This window comes from Onychomys torridus, chromosome 14, assembly GCF_903995425.1.
Source record: "Onychomys torridus chromosome 14, mOncTor1.1, whole genome shotgun sequence".
Classification (NCBI taxonomy): domain Eukaryota; kingdom Metazoa; phylum Chordata; class Mammalia; order Rodentia; family Cricetidae; genus Onychomys; species Onychomys torridus.
Genome location: NC_050456.1, coordinates 11,170,889 through 11,184,224, shown reverse-complemented (window position 1 = coordinate 11,184,224; position 13,336 = coordinate 11,170,889). Strand labels below are relative to the sequence as shown.

At 38.4% G+C, this 13,336-nt stretch overlaps 1 protein-coding gene and 1 pseudogene across 4 annotated transcripts in view; one reads left to right on the top strand and one right to left on the bottom strand.

Annotated features, from left to right (window-relative positions):
* Nucleotides 1-13,336, bottom strand: part of Immp2l (inner mitochondrial membrane peptidase subunit 2) — an 854,797-nt gene that overhangs the window by 97,156 nt on the left and 744,305 nt on the right. The window lies entirely within an intron of this gene.
* On the top strand, nt 4,554-5,083 carry LOC118595536 (annotated as a pseudogene).

Sequence of the window (13,336 nt, the reverse complement as noted above, 5' to 3'; positions counted from 1 at the left end):
GAGGTCCTGAGTTCAATTCCCAGCAACCACATGGTGGCTCACAACCATCTGTAATGAGATCTGGCGCCCTCTTCTGTATACATAATAATAATAAATAAATAAATCTTTAAAAAAAGACTCCCCAAACTGAATAGTTTCTTAGGCCTATTAACTTGTTATGACCATTTTCTCCTAAGTATTATTAAGGAATAATGCCGAGAAAGCTGCAGAGCTACAGAAGGAACACTACTTCTGGAGTGAGATGTCTTGTATTATATAAACTCCATTCTATAAATATGCTTGGCAGGAATGTCATTCTGCGTTATTTTGCTATAATGTGTGTTATTCTGAGGATCTATTATAGTATGGCCTGCAGGTTCACTATATTAAAACTTACAAATTGACAGTTACAAGAGAAAACAATCTTAATACCAAGCACACCATCAAAAAAGACTCCATGTGCTTTGACAGTTACATATGCTGCCTTATTTAAAAACTAATAAACTGTTTTAATTTTAAGATGCTGAAAGGTTTCCTAGTGAAAGACATTGACTTGTTTTTCAGTCATTTTTCGACTAGTCTGCAAAAGGAAAGCTAACATTTCTACCTGATGGACAGCAGTGAATTCCTACCCTCAAAGCCTCTTGGTGGTTTTAGAGGCAGAGCTGGGTCAGGGGGACAATGAAAATATGATGACTTTATGAAAAAGAACACCTGGCTTCTAGAGCTACTCAAGGAAGGAAAATAATTTGACATCTCAAAGTTTCTCTATTCTAATAGAGACTAGACATGTTAAGATATTTCAATGATTCTATTTAATAAGAAAAGCAGAGTTGAAAATTGGTGGGTGTTTTTCTGTGTGGGAGTAAATAATATGAGCCTTACAGAAAGCAGTGCTTTAAAGAAGTTATAGGGAACAGGAGCCATCGTGCAATTTAGAATATTGCCTCAGAATCATCTATTACATATCTATAGCTTATATTAGAAGTAGTGTTGGGAATATGAGAGTGAACATGGCCTCTCAGAGTATATTTTTTAAATCACCATTCATTTTTTTCTTATGTCAGTGAAGGACTTTATTTTTGCTGTTAATATTATAAGTGTTCACTTTTTTTTCAATGTGAAAATAAACTACAATAGCAAAGAAAAATTGTGTTTATTTCTTCTATACTTTATAGTGAACTAGGGAACTGGATCTGAAATTTTTGCATATGAAACAATTATTTTGTAAAAGAACCTGAGAGGGCCATAGGAGGGACCACAGGTAGTACAGCTCATCCAGCAAAGTTAAGAAACTCAGGCCTATAAGAACTACCATTTGAGATATACTGGCTAAAATATGCTGTGGAAGTATCCATCAATCTCTGACTAAGCTTAGGTATAAGTAGATGTCTGGCAAGTAGCTCTGGGCAGGGTAGAGATGTGGTAATCTGTAGTGTCTACCTATTTCTGTGGTATCCAGTCTCTTATCATGGACAATTTGAAGCCACAGTATGAAATCAGACTGTGGAGGAAGCACCCCACAGTGTACCAGTAAAGCCAATCCTGTAAAAGAGTGATATGCAGCCAAATAATTAGGAAGGTGTCTTAAGGGCTTATCACTTATATTTAAATTACACTTTATTTGTAAATTTATGAAATTTAACAAGTTATCATGTAATAATAGCTCTGCTTAGCAACCACTCAAAACAATCTCTGAAAATCTAACAACCTCCATCCCCAAGCCAGGACCTGCCAGCTCTCACATACACTAGCCACAACATTCATTTCAAGTTGCCTAACTTGCATCATTTTGATACAGAAGTAACAAAGGAGCAACTCTTTTTTCAGTCTTATCACTGTTGTATGGTAGTTCGATATTATAAAAATACCTCTTATATTCTAAGAGACTGAAACTTTTGCAGGACCTCACAGTCAGAGTTAATAACACATCTTGGGGTCACTTTAGAGTGCTGTCTTATTGTGTACTCAGCCCATTTGTTTAGCCTACTTTGAAGAGAACAATGTAGCAATCAACCTTACTTGCCTTGATTTCCCATTAAATCAACTGTGACCCCCTAAGCTAATGCATAGCTGGAATCTTAAATTACATACTCTTCCATGCACTTGACCCAGATAATGCATGTGTATCATTTGCTGAAGGCAGCAGATACAGAGGTTCAAAGCAATATTTTAAAATAAATATCCACCATAAATGCTAAACACATATTAGGATGTTGGTTGACAAACAGTGATGCTTGTAGGTCTGGGTTAGTTGGGGTCAATTGAAATCAGTGACTTAACCCCTTGTACAACTGTTAAAGATCTGTAGTCCCCTTCTTTCCATCCCATGGTGTGTTTTCTGTGCCAAAACAGAGCCCTTCGTCAGGGATAGACACACAGAGAGACAGATATACATACAGAGAGAGAGATTTGGAAGACAGCCTCTAGTCAGACGCTGATTCAGACTCACACAACAGATGGATGGAATACAGGCATGAAGCAGAGAATTCAAAGTGAGTCTTGTTCTTTCAAGGCTAAGTGCTTTTATTTCTTCCCTTAATTCAAAACTGATGCCTTATGGGTGACTCAGAGTTCATCAGAGATGCACTGAATCCGCACACAGTTTTTTGTTTGTCTTTTTTAAGTAAATGAAACAGAAAGTTACTTTTTGATGCAATGATTCTGAGGGATTATCTTGTACTTGAATTTCTTCTCTACCTCAAAGATACAGTAGCCATCACAAATACACCATGGTAGAGGGAAAGAAACTTTGTGTTAATACATATTGTTCTTAAATGGACAGTGCAGGATTAGTGACTGAGAAGAACATGGTTTCAAAGGAATCATGGGTGTTTGAGGATATATCTTTGACCTATGAGCCTTTATGGTGATAATCCAAAGATAGTAGTAACTATTTCTTAAACTCGAAGTGGTATCTGCCACAAAACAGTCCACAGCATATCCATATCATTAATTTCAGGAATAGCCAGATAGTTTTCTTAGTACTTTCCACTTCCCCCAAAGAACAAAGGAAAAACTATTCAGGAGATGTATTATCACCTTGCAGAGCTTGGGATACCACAGAATATTCTACTGGAGACTACATATTAATTGAGTGATTGAAAGTGTCAGAATTTCTTTCTTACAGCGATCCTACTCATTAGGCAAGGTGATAGTAACCACCACTCTGCCCATGGTCAGGGAAATTGGGAGGAAAAGTTCCAGGGAACTGTCTAACCCAGAAATTAGATACAGATTTAGACCTTAAAGTTTATTTTTTAAAAAAGACATAGATAGGCTATCAAAAAATAAGAAAGAAAGAAACAAAGAAAGGAAGAAAGAAAAGAAAAGAAAGAAAGAAAACAAAAAACCCACAAAGCGACCATTTCTTACAAGCTGTTTAACATATCTTCTAGTCCTAAAGACAGCTGCTTTCTTTGAGAAGCCTGTGCCTATTTCAGGGCACATACTGCTGTCCTGTCTTTCTCTCTCAATTTATGGGTTTAAATCTGTGAAAACCTTGCCTTAATAAACTCGTTTGCTTCACAAAGACAGGTAATTAATTTTAGTTTTTGATCTTGTATGCTCTTGTCAAATTTGTCTTTAACCCATGGGTTATCAATGTTGCTGCCTGCATAAGGACCCTTTGAAGACGTGATGAGATCTCCTTGTTCCTTTTTCTCTAGATCATTGTAATTTGAGGGCCTTACACCAAAGCTTCAAAAACAAGGTCAATGGAAATTGGTAGTCAGGAAATTAAATGTACTGTTCAATTTCTTTAATTGAACTAGAAGCTTGCTCTCTCGATTATTTCTCTATATACCAGAAAGAAAGGACATTTTTAATTTAATTTAATTTTATTTTATTTTAAATCAAACACTCAGGTTTACACTGGTGTTAAAAGGGGTTGAGAATGCACCAATGGCAAGAGCTAAGAACCACTTAAGAAAAACAGCTTCCCAGTGTCTCCATATCTCTGCTAATGATCAAGAATAAATTCCTTATTAAAAAGCAAGAGTATAGAGCAGTGTCTTGGAGGCCCCATGGATCTGTCTTGCTTCAACAGTGGTTGGAAGAAACAGACCTAGCTAGGGCTTCCTCTTGTTAGCTTCTAGCCACCTTCCAGTCTCTCTCCAGTCCCAGCCTCCAGGACCATCTCCTTGTGTGGCCTTTAGTGCTGTGGAACAATCTTTGTACACTGTAAATAGTATTGCTGTCATTGTTAATAAGAAAGCTGACCGGCCAATGGCTAGGCAGGATTTTGAGGGCAGAGAGAATGCTGGGAAGGAGGGTAGAGTTGGAGGAGTTGCTAGGAGATACCATGAGAAGCATAAAAGCAGCTTGGGAAGTACCTACATGAAGTAAAATGAGCTCCAGGCAGTACATAGATTAATAGAAATGGGTTACTTTAAATTATAAGAGCTAGTTAAAAAAAAATGAGCCTGAACAGCTGAGCATTTATAATTAATATTAAGTCTCTCTGTCGGTTGTTTGGGGAGTGGCAGATGGGAAAGAAAACTCTGCCTACACTTTAGCTTCTCCGGCCAGCCAGTACCATCTCTTTTCAGTTAGCTCCATACTGCAGATCAGTCATGCCCTCTCGGGTTCCTCAGAATTATTCCACTGAAGTAGAAGCTGCTGTGAACTGTCTGGTCATCTAGTACCTGCCAGCCTCCTACACCTACCTCTTTCTGGGTTACTATTTTGATGAGGATGACCTGGCTCTGGAGAGTGTGGGCTGGCCACTTCTTCTAGTTATTGGTCCAGGAGAAGAGCGAAGGTGCCAAGTGCCTCCTAAGCTGCAGGACCATCCAGGGTGGCGCACTCTTCCAGAATGTGCAGCAGCCATCTCAAGATGAGTGGAGCAAAATCCAGGCTGCAATGGAAGCTGCCTTGGCCTTGGAGAAGAACCCACACCAGGCTCTCTTGGGTCTTCATTCCCTGGGTTCTGTTTGCACAGACCCTCATCTCTGTGATTTCTTAGAAACCTACTTCCTGGATGAGGAGGTAAAATTCATCAAGAACACAGACATGCACCTGACCAACCTCCATAGGCTGGCTGAAGTGCCCCAGCCATCTCTGGGCGAGTATCTCTTTGAGCATCACTCTCAAGCATGACTAGGTCTCTTCACTTTCCAGGGGGACTGCTCCACCCCAGCCAGCCTCAGGACCTCTGCCTAAACCTCTCAAACCACTAGGCAGCTTTGTAACCACTCCAGCCTTGGACCAAGTAAAACTAAAGCCTTTTCAAACAGGGAAGAAAAAAAGCAAGAGTATATTCAGAGATACATTTTCAGATCTGTATTAGCTCTATTTTTTTGTTCCCTCCCATTAATTTCAGAAGTCTTCATGCACACAACCCTGCCTGCCGGTCACTGTCCCTCTCCCCATTGCCTTCTCTCTTCCCAGATGGCCAGCTCTGGCTTGTCCTCAACAAGGAGTCAATTCCTGAGAAAATGCTGGGCCGTGAAGTGAACAACAACAACTAATAGTATTACCTTCCAAACTGTCTGTATTAAAAGAGCTGTTACCTCACTTCCAAATTGCACATCACCTCTAGTGAAGGCCAGCCCTAGAGGGTTTCCTAGTGAGGAAACCAGAAAATGGCGTTTCCTCACAGCACAGGGCCTCTCCCTCATCCTCTGTTTTCCCTCTGTCCTGGAGCATAGGCCTCAGGAGAGTAGGTTCTCCTCTGCTGTGGGCTGTGTCGCTAGTAATGGAGGTTTTCATTAAGGAAAAGTCAGATTTATCGAGAATCCTTCAAGAAGTGGGGAGCTTGACAGAAGTTAAGATTTAAATTGGTGCAGCCTTTGTTAACCCTGAAAAACTTACCCATAATTACTAGTGATTTTTTTAAGAACTCACCGTGCCCTGAGTAGGTAGGTTATATCACATGCTTGACATTAATATAAGCAAGGAAAAATATAGATACACTTTCAATGGACATTTATTTCTCTGGTCTTTTAAGCTTCATCCACTTATTAAGTTGGCAGTGGAGCCTGCTCCTATATTTTCTCTAATAATGTAGAAAATATCTATACTTTACATACAGAACAAAAACCTTTAACATAGCAAGATATGCTTCCTTCTACATATTAAAAATATAAATTCTGCAGTTTTTGATTTTTCATATAATTTTAAAGGGAATAAAACATGCTGTTTATCTTTTAGACATGCAAAATACTTTGTTTTCAAAATGGCTAAAATTTTATTTTAATATTCATATTTTATATCATATAATTATTTGGTTGTCAATAATATCAATATTTACTTAATATGGATCTACTATAGTATTTCTAAAACAGATATTTTACATTTCATCCAAGACAATGGCACAGAATACATTCCCAAAATGGACTAAAATATTCATTTTCCTACATTCAAATATAATTTAGGCAAGCTATAAATGGAATGTATCTGACAACATGTTATGAATTGTCAAAAATCTTCATCCAAAATAAAACAGTTCACATAAAATATTAACAATAGTCTGTGCTGGAAATAAAAATTTAAAGATATAATTATAAGGGAAGTCAGCCTACCTAATTATACCTATTTTAATAACAAAAAGTACATATAAAGTTTCATTATAATTATGTACCTAAGGTGATATGCTATATAGCCCTTATAATTCTTTGAAAAATTAATAGGCAACAGAAATCAAATTCTCCTTTCCAGTAGATAAAAATGATCACTTCATTCAGTTAACTTAAAGTCTTCTCTTGAATATGAAACAGGAGATTAGCTTGTTATCCTGAATCTTTCCCAACCCAATGGTGGGAGTAAGGGATGAGACCCAGGAATTAATTTAGCCAGTAGCTGAGTCAGCAGAGCGCCTGCTTGGCTTGGGTTTGCCAGAAAGAGTAGGAACTTTGTGTTTTTTTTTCTACCTTGTTTTAACCTGACCTCTTGCTTCTATGTGCCATAAGATTCTGAAATATTCATTTCACTGATAACTTTAAAAAGAAATTAGTAGGTGAGTCCAAACCTAAGGAAGACTGTCCAAGGGAAACAGCACAGGTTTGTTCTCGAGTGTTGGCAAACTGGCCATGAGTCATCACTACACAATTCTGAAAGCTTCAGGAGGCCTTCCCTTAGCAGTGCTGGTTTGAGGGCCTTTTTCCCTGACAATATGGACTATCCTCAAATGTGATAGTGTTACATCATTGGTGGTAGTGGGCAGGAGAGGATGGGGAGGCATCTACCTGCATGAACACATTCATCCTCTTCAGACCTTACAAAAATGTTCTGGATGGACTATAAGATCATTGGACACAGATTCTCTTTGGGGCTTGTTTACTTGCACACACCAGTGCCTGGAACTATTATAGTTATGTTTACACCAACACCAGCTAAAAGTTTAGGTCAACACTTAATACATACACACTACACATTGCTTAGCCAGGGGTCACCACACAAGTCACTTTACACAATAGGTCCTTGCTAAGCTTTGCTTGGAGTTTAATGGCATCTACTGCTGTGACTAAAACTATAGCTTGTCTTGAATAGAAGAAATGGACAGGCAACGTTTTCAAGAGTAGAGTCTCTGCCTCCTTGAAATAACAATGAAGAAGTGCAAAGGAAAAGAATCACAGGAAGATAAGGAGAGATCTAAAAATGTAGGTTTAGAAAGGGCACCAAACCTAAAGCCATAAGAAATAATTCAGCAAAACATTTCAGTGTGTAGGCTGCGATAAAAGAAGCAGAAGAAATAAGAGGTAATTTTGATTTTTTTTTTTTTTTGAGATGATATGGGCCACACATAAGAGGTCTTGAGTACACTGAGTTTGAAAGCTGGAACAGTAAATCCGGAGGGGTCTATGATAAGGTGCTTTAGGATTTCCTTTGAATCTAACTAGTTTAAACTCTGTATCAGGAGCCACCAAACAGGGAAAGATATCACATGCTAATAAGCTAGGTTTTATAATTTAGAGCCCTGTACCCTTCTGCTAGAGATTAAAGTGCAGTAACAACAATGCCTCTCTTCAATTTATAGTAGCTTTGTCAGAGACATACCATCGCCCTCAATTACAGGGAGAAACGGAGGTCAGCAAAATAATTGTCTTGCCTGAAGTTACCAGGCTGGTGCTTAAATTACAACTTCAGCAATCATTTCTTAGCAGCTTGGTCAGATGTTTCCTCTATTACAATATGAACATATCATGTCAGTAAATGGCAGTGAATGGTCACATGTTGAAAGTTCAAGAGTAAGATAAATGGAACAAATTTGTAAAAGAATTAGTGCTGTTGTATATAGACATTCCTCTTCCACAGAACACATAGCATTTGAGGAAAGGGTTTGCACAGCATTTTACTATATTAGTGTACTATGAAATGGGAAAAATCAAATAATTAAAAGAGGCATGAGACCATGTGAACTTGTATTTTCAACCGAACAAGAGGATGAAAATATAGACGTTTCAGTAATGGCACAATTGGGTACAAACAGGGAGAAGTAAGCTCTTTGGTGAGCTGAGGTCTCCATACACTCACACAAGTTTACAGAGTCACACTGAGACTAGTCCTCTACTCCTCTGGACTTTCACTGTCACCACAGAAAAGAGGCATTGGCCTAGCATGCCACTCAGTTCCTTATGCTATTTATATTCAGACACACTGCTCACCACTCAGACACACTACTCATTCTGTAAGCTTTTGCTGACATAGCAAATATGTTGTTCAGAAAGATTACAGTGAGTTACAAATGCAACAATTAAAGAATTACTCTCCAGTTTACCTTGCCTTTGAGAGATTTTCCTTCTAGGAAACTGGAATTCAAGTCACATTCCCATTCAGTGGTGCAGTTCTTGAGCTGCTTTAGAGGTACTATTAAAGAGTAACACACTTGACAGTTAAACCTATGTGTTCTGTCAAAAATGGAAATTCTGGATGCTTTGGCCTCAAACTCATAGCATGGAATGCCTTCTTGCCTGTGTGCAACTTTTTGAACATTTTTTAAATCCTTGCCTCCTCTGGCATTATCCTCCATCACACTGAACAGCAAGCACTTCCTTTCTCCTCCTCTCCACATTCAATCTGGAATCAAAACCCTTCCTATTCTAAATAACTCTTGATCCCACCTCCATTTGCATGAAGCCATCAGCTCTGAACTGGGCTGCAGCCCAAGGCACTTAAAAGGTCTGCCAGCATGCACATCTACTTTATCTCTCTCTAATCTGTTTTCTGTGCTTTCATCGGAATGATCTTTTCAAAATGGAAATCTGATCACCCCTTATCCTAATTTGAAACTCTTTAAAAGTTTATTATTGTTCTAGAATATAAGAAAATCCTTCCATAAGGTCTCCAGTCACCGTGGTCTTAAATGAAATCATTTGGAAACTTTTCTAGAAATAGCGATGGCTGGATCCACTCACAGAGACTCAAAGTAACTGGTCAAGGGTAGAGCAGAGCAACCAGACTGTGCTTGAAACACTGTGCTCAGAGCTCTCTGGTGTCCCGCCATTGAGAACTGGTGCTCTAGAGTAGCACTGTTGAATATGGCAGCTGCAGAGCTTACTGTGGATGTGACTTTCAAAAGTAAATTTCATGTTAAATAGAGTCACTGACTTAGTCCCTTCTATGACACCATATCAATATCACAGATGAGGTCATTGTATTGAACATACATACATTTATTGATCAAGACTAGAAAGACAGAGGCCACAGAGCTGATATCTCTCAAAGGCTTTAGTGGTGTGGCATTGCACAGTAAGGAAGGGGTGTAGGAAAGGATCACTACTTTTCCATCTTCTATTTCAGGAGTCTTCTTAAAGACTTGCAGCCAGGCGGTAGTGGTGCACGCCTTTAATCCCAGCACTCAGAAGGCAGAGGCAGGAGGATCTTTGTGAGTTCAAGGCCAGCCTGGGCTATCAAGTTTCATGAAAGGTGCAAAGCTACACAGAGAAACCTTGTCTCAAAAAACAAAAACAAAACAAAACAAAACAAAAAAGATATCAGCTTGCAATATCCACAATGTATTTGCCCGTACAATAGATATCAGATAGAGTCTTTATCATATTATGGGGATATTGAATGCTTTGTAGGCTGTGTACTGACTGTAAGTAAAAAGTACTTGAAAATATGAAACTACTACAATAAAGCTTCTAAGGAACTCAAATCTATAACATTTATTTCCTGTTCATATAACTTGTCCCCTGTTCTTTGATATTTGTTTTTCCTTTCGTCTTGTGTTTGAATTCGGTGCTTTGAAGAGACATCGGCTTCTCTGAAGGAGAAAGGCTACTGCCCACCCTGTGCTCTGTGGTTGGATGTGGCTTATGTATTTTCCAAGGATTCAAAGCTTCATTAAAGTGTTTGAAATTTAGTCCCCATTTTTAATTATTAGGAGGTTGGAAATTTAATCAGACTATGTTTGGAGGGAGGGTTTCTGGGAAGCCACTAATGTTAAGTGATGGGATTTAGCAGCATGACTGAATCCTGGTGTCTTTATCCCAGGAGACACAGAGAGCTGAAGAGGCATAGAGCATATAGATGCATGCTCCACAACTCTTGTCATGAGATATCCTTGTCTGCCTAGGGACTCTGTCAACAGAAAGACCATCACACCAGATGTGGCTCTTGACCCTCCAGAATTTCAAGCCAAAGCAATGTCCTTTTTTTTTTTTAAATAAAGCTACACAGTCTCTGGCATTCATTTATTCACAGCCCAAAATGGATTAGTATTATATTTTCACAGTTTCCATAAGCCAATTTGAACATGGACTCTAATAGATGAAGGCAAGTCCTTTAATAAATAAAAAAGATGAATTTAAGAAAAGGATACTTACTACATCACCATATCTTACATTAAATGTAACTAAGTGTTTTTAACTAACAGAATGTATTTTCTCAAACATGCTATAAAATCGCTTCATAAAAGGAAAGTAACTTTAGTCTAACTTTCTTAGAATTATGTTTTAATAAATGGTGTCAAATATAATACATGATTGCTTGAATCTAAATATATATCTTTCCATAGAAAACATCAGATGGATTTTTTTTCAGTTGCTCTTTGACATTTAAAGACATTTAAATGGTAGCAAAACACTATAATTTTCAGGGGTATTAATTCTCTGAATACACATGATAGTTCAAAAAGGATCTGTTCTATCTTTTCACAGAGTAAAGATGCTAAAAATAGTGTGGGCTTAAGCTAGGCCACAGTTTTGTGAAATTGCTATCACTTCACTGGGAAATGGAAGGAATAAAATGACTGTTTGGGGGCTGATGGAGAAGATGGATTGGCACTCACAAAGCAGCCCTTTGGAGTGTTATACCGAAGGACTTTCACTTCATACAGCCGAACTTAATGCTAAGCACAATCTAAATATATGATGCCTTGTTGTATTGTATAATGGTATGCAAATATCAATAAAGTTACCACAAATTGGTGAACAATTAATGAGATTCATTGCAGGGATATTTCACCACCAAAGGCTGTTTTCCTGCCAACTGAGACATGATGTATTTAATTCTAAATGACACCACCTGCTCCCACCTCTAAGTGAAATGAAAAAGCTGCCAAAGGGCATGTTGGGAATTAACTTGCAGCCTTCCTTTTAATCAGGCATTTCTCTATAACCCTGAGAGCCAAAATCATAACATAATGAAAAATAATACAGCCTTTTGTAAGTCAATAGTTGAGCCTTGCATGCCCATCAAATAAAAGATCTTAGGATACAGAGTATAAGTACACAATAATATTTTTCTGCTGTTAAACTATGTTCTTACCCTAAGACAAGAAAAAAGAAAACAATAGATTCATAAGACGAGACGAGATTATCTGTCATGACAAATCCATAAGTGGGAAGTAGAGTGAATGTTTCCATCTGTCATAGTTAGCATGCATAACGACAGTGTGCCTTTCATCTAAGGACTTCACGGTGCTTTGCAGACCTTAATTCATGCTTCAAGATGCTCCCAGTGAAGTGTCAACATGGCATTAGAAACATTCTCTTAATAAGATGAGATAGTGTATGGAGAGGTACTTTCATAAGAACCTTACATTTTTCTTTTATAGCTTTCATGTCTTGATTGTCAACTCTCTTTTCTGAGTAAAACTGGACTGCTATTTGCTGTGAACAATGGAGTATGGGCAAGAGCACAGCTGATTTATACCAATACATTATCTTGGAAGTCAGATGAGGATCCATTTTCATAAATCATCAAGTTGTCAACAATGAAGTTAGTAATAAAGAGTGGACCATTAGCCCAATTATTTTCCCATTGAGTTCTCATCTAATCTCCAGAATTTTCAAGGTGATGCCTTGATTTAAATGTGATGTCAAAGTCATATTTGTTTGGCTTGGATTTCGAAAACAATTTCAAATGTGCGACCTTAGTCAGCTTTCCAAAGTGAAGGAAAGATCCCTAAAGTAAGCAACAAGAAGGAAGGACAGCTGTTTTGACTCCCTGCTTCAGAACCTTCAGTCTACCATCATTTCCTGCTATCACCTGGAGCCTGTGGAGCAATGCAGCATGGTAGTCAGCACATGGTGTGGGGGAGGGGAGGTCTGCGTCCTTCATGGTGGCCAGGAAGCAAACAGAGACAGGAAGGGACCAGGGTCCCAATATCTCATTCAAGGGAATATCTGCAATGTTGTAACTTAATTCTTTTTTTTTCTTTAGAATATTTTAATATTTTAATTTTATAATTATTTTAATTTAATGTATCAGCCATAGATTCAGCTGTCCTCCCTCCTCCCACACCCTCCCATCCTCCCCCCCTCCCCAATCTACTCCCCATTCCCACCTCCTCCAAGGCAGGGACTCTCCTGGGGATTCAGCTCAGCATGGTAGATTCCCAACTTAATTCTTTTAGGCCCCAGTTCTTCAAAGGTCCCATCACCTCCAAATAGTGTCATAGGCTGGAGACCATACCTTTTACACATGACCATTTAGGAACATTTTTGTATTCAAACCAGAACAAGAGCTAAAGCAAAACAGAAAGATTCCTACTCAACTATGCACTCTCCTATTTATTAACTAGAGGGGAGTCTCTGCTTATCGTGTATACACCAAGTTCCAGGTGCTAGGACAGAAGATAAAAGTTCCTGATTTCATTCTACTCACATTCTGATGGGATGAGAGAAAACCAATAAATGAATATGTAATAATGGTGGACTGGCAGGAAGAACAGTAACTGATTAAGAGGTTAGGAGCTTTCCCATGAGTAATTAGGGAAGGTATTTTTAAATAATAGATATATGAATAAAAATTTGGATAAGAGAAGGAAGACAACCAGGCAAATAAATGTTATAACATAATAACATGCCTTTGTGCAGGTATACATGGTATTTTGTGTGTGTGTGTGTGTGTGTGTGTGTGTGTGTGTGTGTGTGCGCGCGCGCGCGCGCGCGCGCTGGGGATGCTGTGA